The following is a 7,465-nucleotide window of genomic DNA, read 5'->3' on the forward strand; positions in this document are numbered from 1 at the left end:
CATAGTGTACTTAAAATTATAGCAGTTGAAATATGCTGTAAACATGCACATATCACTACAGCAAAATTGATTTTTTGCGACCGGTATCAGCGACCGGCGTCAGAACCGGTCGCAGATACTTAATTTCTCCAAAAAAAAAAACGAAATTCGTTAAAAATCAGGCGACCACTTGTATCAGCGACCGGAATCAGCAACCGGCGCCGACACCGGTCGCAAATATTTTCTCTGCTGAAAAAAGCGCGACTCCTAAAAATAAAATGCGCGCCTCTGCCAAAATCTCGACCCCCAAATCACCCCCAAATCCTCCCGCGTCCCGCCTCCCTGTCTCCCGACCCAAAACCCTTCCCACATCTGCTCCTCTCCTCTCCTCTCACCTCTAGACCAAATCCTTCCCGCCTCTCCGCCTCTCCTCTTCGATCTTGCTCCTACCTCGTTTTCCTCTCGGTCGGCGGTGGCAGCGCGACCTCGGCTGATGACCACGCCGTTCCCTCTTCTCCACTCCGGCCGTAATCTCTCTCGATCTCTTCTGTGGAACTCAGTCAGTCAGTCAAGGTAAGTCTCCTCTCTCTCTCTCTCTGGTACGTAGCCATAGGAAAAGCGGCACCTCTTCGACTAACGAATCTATATGATTCCAATTAGAAGCCATAGGAAAAGCGGCACCTGTAGACACCAAAGGGAAATGTATGATTCCAATTTCAACTATGAGTAGTAGATTTCGGCAGAAAAAATCAGATTTTTTTTTATACGTTTTTTATGTTTCGTTGAAATTGGGCTTTAGGGTTTTGTACCAATTAACTCAAATTCTATCAAATTAGTGTTGCTTTTCTGCTTATTTCACTTATGTATATATCTGCTTCATATTGTTGCTGAAATAATTTTCATTTTTGTTTGTACCCCATTTTAGGGTCTTAAGATTTTGTGGAAATTCGCTCAAATTAGCTCTAATTAGCGTTGTTCTGCAGTGTGCTTGCTACAAGATAAGTATAGTTATTTCCTACTTTGAGGTAACTCTGTATTTTAATTTCTTTTAGGTTTTTAGAAATAAAGGAGAAACATTATTAGTTGATCTGTTTTCCTTGTGAAAAGAAAAAAACGGATGTCGATGCAATTTCTCAAGAAAAATTATTGTGTTTTAAACTAGGAATATAAATTTGTATTTCTTATTTGAAGGAAGAAGAAGGTGGTGATGGAGAAGGCAAAAGAGGCTAAGACAGAGAAGAAATCAGCAAAGAAGCCTGTCGATGCTGGTACGGTTAAGAAGGACGAAGCAACGAGTTCGAGCAAGAAAGCCAAGATCGAGGAGCCAGATAATGATGACAAGAACAAGGAGTTAAGTCTCTTTCTCTCTATTGTCTTTGATTCATGAATTGCAAAAAGTGTGAAATGCAGATTTGATTGACCCTTGTCTCGGTTGATGTTTGCTGTTGTGCGAATTACCCGAAATTATGACGTTCGATTTGATAATTGATATCATGACCGGCTTGTGCCTTGTTTGTGTAATTAAGGCTTGCTTCATGTGATTGTGCCTTGGTTAAAAGCAAGCAACCTGTGATTTTTTTTTTAATGTTTTTTTTGGCTTATTTGGGAATTATTGCTTACATGTCCTCTTAGATGAAAATAATGGTGGAAATATCATGGTTAGTAAGTATAATAAATTACAAGTAAAGAGGTTAGTAAGTATTTTGCTGTTTTACTGGCACTAAACATAGAAAGTATAATAAATTAAATATCAGGGATCAAAGTGTGATTGCTACATTTTTGTTATCTGACAAGATGAACTCTTTGCATTTTTTTGTAAATTAAACCTTCAATTTGTTGTTCTTCTATATGTGAAGCCCTAACCTGACCAAACTCTAATCTTTGTTCTTCTCTGATAGTAATGAGTATAAAAAAATTAATGAAGTCAACAAGAGAATTGTCATTAGTGCCAAAAATACCCCTATCCTTATGCCAAAAATACAGTTTGATTAGCTAAAACAAATTTGACCTATGTAAGAAGCATCCTTATTCTCATTCAATTGAACTGATTCAATGATTTAACTTCACTTTGTTTTTGTAGGTAATTAATTAATGATATAAGAACGAACTATGAGTCCGAGAAGATAGAGGTTGTTAACTTGAAAAATGCAAAGGTACAAACCAATTTATTTATTTGTTAACTTGGAGAAGGTAGAGATGTGAGGTGATCAGATATGGTGGTTTGAATAATCTTCTATTCGGTGTTTTGTATAAGCGATGTGAGGTGATCATAATATGTAACTGAAGACATAATTTTTGTATAAGCGATGTGTTTTGTATAACCAATTTGTAACTGAAGACATGATCTTTTACATGTTTCATAAATAGCAATCTCAGTTCTTAGTTCTTACTAATGGTTTAATTATTATTGTATTTTAAGCATGATAGTTTATGTATGGATGATTGGGCAATCAATTCTCTGTCAGAATTGAGAACATTAGCAATTGGTGCAATTGATGTAAATAACAAAATAAACAAAAAAAAAATGTTGTTAGAAGCATCAGCAACCGGTTTTTTGGGTATCAGCGACCGGTTCACTGGTCTCAGATACCTTTTCATGACGTCAGCAAAAACAACAGCGATAAAAAAAAATTGGTCGCAAAAAAAGTATCAGCGACCGGATGACGTCATTCAGCGACCGGTGACGTCATCAGAAGAGTATCTGCGACAATGCTTTCAGCGACCGGTCTATCAGCGACCGGAATCAGCTTTCTGAGACCGGTTGAACTTTCAGCGACCAGAAAACCGGTCGCAGAAAGTCAGATTTGCTGTAGTGTATTATCCTGTAGACATACACATATTATCCTATAAACATACACATATAATTATGTAAATATACATAGTGTACTTAAAATTATAGCAGTTGAAATTATGGCAGTTGTGGCAGTTAAAAACGCGTCAGAACTAAGCTAAAGGGAAGGCTTTTATACACGGAGATTTTTGGGGGACTGTAGCCCGGGGGACATTACATTTTCTCTATTTTTTTATCAATATATATATAGTATGTCCTTACATTTTCTAAATCACTGAGATGAAGTCTTCATTTATTAGGATATATGATAATCGTTACTAAAAATAAGAATTTTGAAAATTTAATTACCGAAACAAAAAATAACATTTATTTTATTCTACATTGAGGAACGGAACTTGAGGGAAAGAAATCTGAGAATCGCAAGGACCCTGCTTTTTCAAATCAAACCATCCATTTTTTAGAATACACGGATCTCAAAATCAGTTGGATTTAAGCTCGAATCTCAAAACAAATGAATGGTTTGATTTGGAAAAGCGAACTTGAGGCAGTCTAATTGATGGGCATGCATTGAACATTATTTGGTTTGATATCTGGTTAGTGTCATTCCATCTGCATCAAGATCTGTGTGAACAATTTTATAGTTCTTATAAATCAAATCCTCACAAAATTTAATACATATTAGATTACTTCAACCGAACATCTACAACAAAGTAGACACTTTTTGCGAGAGAAAAAATGCTTTTACGACGGTCGTTCGTCGCAAAAAGAAAAAACTGAACAATGAGAGTAGCTCCTCACAAAAAGTCACTTTTTTTATCCTCGCGAAAAGTGTCTCATTCCTGTTGAATTTAATCTGAAACTTATTGGACCGTCTCCATAGTAAATAAATATGTCCGGAAAGTTTTTTACTTAATTTTGACTCAAATTGATGCAGTCATGCAGGTAAGGATATACTTCTGACTCAATAATATTACACGTGTCAAAATGATTAGGCGGTATCACAAAGTTGGGGGAATATAAATAACATATTAACATGCATGCATGGTTGGTGTACGGGCATGAATCAATCAAAAATAAAAATAAATAAATAACATGCATGGAATGGTATGGGGACAATATATATATATAAACTCATGCTATGAATGATCTTTGAAACCAATTAAATACTAGCATATCGCTCCTCAATTTCCATATTAATTATAATGTTGGATAATTTCAATTAAAGACAGCTAAACTTTTAAATTATAAAAGTCAAACACATATGAGAATCAATTATATAAAATTATTCTACGAAAAATAGAGATAAATTTCATAATAACGTGTAATTTTACTCTAAATTATATAGAAAATCATACATAAAAAAAAAAAGATAATTAACCTCCATTATCTTTTTGTTCCCTTCCTCCCTTATCTCATTACTATGTTAACGGAGATAATGGAAAGGCCCTAATCTAATTACTATGTTAAAGAACATTATGGAAAGGTTTAAAGCTGTTTTCGCTGCGTCTACTGTGTGCAACATATGATTTTGAGTATGAAGTTGGCTTTTATTATGACTATGGTGAAACTCAATCTCATCTATTTGCTTCTTATGTGGGTGGATGTAGTGGATTAACAATACCCGGGTCGGGTATACCCGACCATACCCGCCCGTGCCCGCCGCCCAGGGTACCCGTGCCCGAGCCCGGGTATGGGTCGGGTACTCGGGTACGCGGGTACGGGCATAAACCGGACCGGACCCGTTTTTTTGGACTAATACCCGACCATACCCTACCCGAGTTTACCCGTACCCGACTATACCCGTACCCTAGTACCCGAGTACCCGTACCCGATACTCGAGTACTGTTCATCCGAATTCAAAATTAAAAAATTCTGTTTTTCCTTCCCAGAAAAAACCAGAAAAAAACCAACAAAAAACCAGAAAAAAAAACCAGAAAAAAAAAAAGCAAAAAAAAAAAAACAGAAAAAAAAAACCAACAAAAAAACAGAAACAAAAAAACCAGAAAAAAAAAACAGCAAAAAAAAAAAAAAAAAAAAACCCATACCCGCCCTACCCGTCAAGGGTACACGGGTACGGGTATAGGACGGGTAGGGTATAGGATGCGGCAACGAATTTCATTTCAGAAGTACGAGTAAATTTTAATGCATTTTATTTACTTGACAACAAATTTCATTTCGGAAGTACGTAACAATTTTAATTCGTATTATTTATTTGGCAATAGTAAAATTTGTTTAAATACATATTGGCTCACTTGTTTTAATCTTTAAATTTTAATACAAAATACGTTGATTTTCACTAATATCTTATTTTAATTAAATCGATTCATACCAATCTATGTGAGAACAAAAAGATAATGGAGGCTAATTATCTTTTTTTTTATTTATGTATTATTTTCTATATAATTTAGAGTAAAATTACATGTTATATATTTAAATTTTAATACAAAATACGTTGATTTTCACTAATATCTTATTTTAATTAAATCGATTCATACCAATCTATGTGAGAATAATATAATTTTGAGTAAAAATGAGGTTATAAACCGTCTAACTTTTATATCTACTATATATATACATTAATTTAACTAAATTAGCTAAATGTTAAATTTTATATAAAATTCATAGCAATTTTTTTCTAGTATAGTGCAAAACTTCGCACAAAAAGAACCGGAGTGCAATGCCAATTGTCAAATCACGCGGATTTTGATATTCATGCAATAGACATGGTGGTCAAACATAGTGCATGACATAAACTTGCTTCGTGTCTCCCTTGACAAGTTTGAAGAAATATTTGTGTCATTTAATTCAGTGTTTATGGTTTATTTGACGTGTGCTGAAATTATTATGGGGTAAAAGTCCTGATTTGAGTTACTTATGTATTAAATGCAATTATTTGCAAATATTTTACGAATATCATTAAAAATAAAATTTACAAATTAACATTTTAATTTGAAAATAACTATTTTTTTTAAATAATATTTTAACAAATAATTTCACTTCGAGTTAGAATGTCTAATTTTTATTCTGAATTTCTTTTACCAATCGACTTTCTACCACAATTGTAAAAAAAACCACAGGAACTAGACATGTCATCAAGAAATTTTAAGTTACCTTCTGTGTTAATCAATTTGATGCTTTGATAATTTGATTAATTATAGTCTATGAAGAGAGTAAAATTAGATAATATTTAATACCCGCAAAATTTTAAAGGGCAGAAAAATATTATTAATGATAGATAATATTGAGTTATTTTTTTAATATAAAAAGGACAGTATTAAATTAAATCTATACATCAAATGTAAACCTTTCTTTTAAAAAACAAATCATTTAGAAACTCTTTCTATTTAGAAAGAGAAAATCAATGCAAAATCCGCCATCTCAAAATGAACACTTTAGTTTGCTACACAATAACACTTTCTATTCCATATTTTTTGTTGTTAATTGTGTTAGAAAAAATGAATAAAAGAATGGAAAAAATTTCTGGTTTACAACATTTGACTTTCACACTATTAGGGAAGAACCCAGTGGTATTGTGAAATATAAAATGAGAATTGCGTTTTCGACATACATTTGACAGTTCTCCCACTTCATTAAACAAATCGGTACAGAGGATATTAATTTTTGTTTCCCATGTTTAAATTCTCAGCATTACCAGTTGAATGTTTCGAAAGCAATTTAATGTATTTTTAATTCAATCATACATCTTCATGAAAGCCTGGGGTATATCTATCTTGTGAGACATGCCAGAGATTTATTCATATTAGATAATAGCTGGCAAAATAAACAAAAAAATGTTCGTAAAATAATTGCATAAAGAGAAGAACATTACAGAGCGTGCACAATCGAATCCTTCCTGTCACATGCACCTCCTCCTGTGTCAGTGCTCTTAAGAGTTAGGGTTTTTTGGCTTGTTATTTCTATGTAGAGAGGTGGAGAGGAGAGGCAGGGGAAACAAAGACGCACCAGCCGCTTGTCGTGTTCAAGAAGATTACGCTGATCGAGCGCAAAAAAGGTTTATCGGAGAAAAGCAATGGGAACGGGCAGGAAGAGGAGAAAAGGAGAAGAAAGGAAAACGGACAATGTGTCTTTGCGTTGTGATAGCTGAAATAATTTTCATGTAACTTGTTATGTAGCGAGTGCGTTTTGAACTAAAATTAGACTTTTATACGTTTGGAAACATAAAATGTATGCATAAGATCAAAATTAATGTTAATTGCTGAGATTGAAATATGATTTTGATAAGTGGCTCAGATTCTCTTTGGACAAATACATTCTAGGATCTCCAAAAATCCAATGTTCCATTATTAGTGATAACATAAAAAATGAAAAAAATAATAATGCAGAGTCTACATTGCATCTGGTGCTGAATATGAGGGTGCGCTCAAGATCACATTTTGCGACTGAAGTTGGCCATTGTTAAGCTCGCTTTATCACTTGTGCTACTTGCATACATGGAGGACATAACAAATTTGGTAACCGAGGAGTTGCTCATGTTCACAGTTATGATAAAGCCAAGTTTCTACCAAATTGCCAATGTTATCACAAATAATGCTCCGGCAGTAAACTCCGCAACACCAGATGAGTAAGAGAGAATTGCGCCACATATTTGGCAATTCTAAAGCTGATTTCACTACTGCTTACTGCCCAATATCTGATTGTGGACAATAAATTGGCCGCATTTTTTACTATAGTGAA

At 34.0% G+C, this 7,465-nt stretch overlaps 1 long non-coding RNA gene across 2 annotated transcripts; it reads left to right on the forward strand.

The window, feature by feature from the left end:
• The first annotated feature begins 278 nt into the window (after positions 1-278).
• LOC144545136 (uncharacterized) lies at positions 279-2,368 on the forward strand. Of its 2 annotated transcripts, XR_013508393.1 has the most exons (4): positions 279-552; positions 905-1,004; positions 1,171-1,329; positions 2,060-2,368. It is a non-coding gene; the product is annotated as an uncharacterized LOC144545136 (long non-coding RNA). The 2 variants fall into 2 exon arrangements; XR_013508394.1 differs by lacking the exon at positions 279-552 and having other exon boundaries at positions 679-1,004.
• Positions 2,369-7,465: the final 5,097 nt, after the last annotated feature.

Source organism: Carex rostrata, chromosome 27, assembly GCF_964058835.1.
Source record: "Carex rostrata chromosome 27, lpCarRost1.2, whole genome shotgun sequence".
Taxonomy (NCBI): Eukaryota; Viridiplantae; Streptophyta; class Magnoliopsida; order Poales; family Cyperaceae; genus Carex; species Carex rostrata.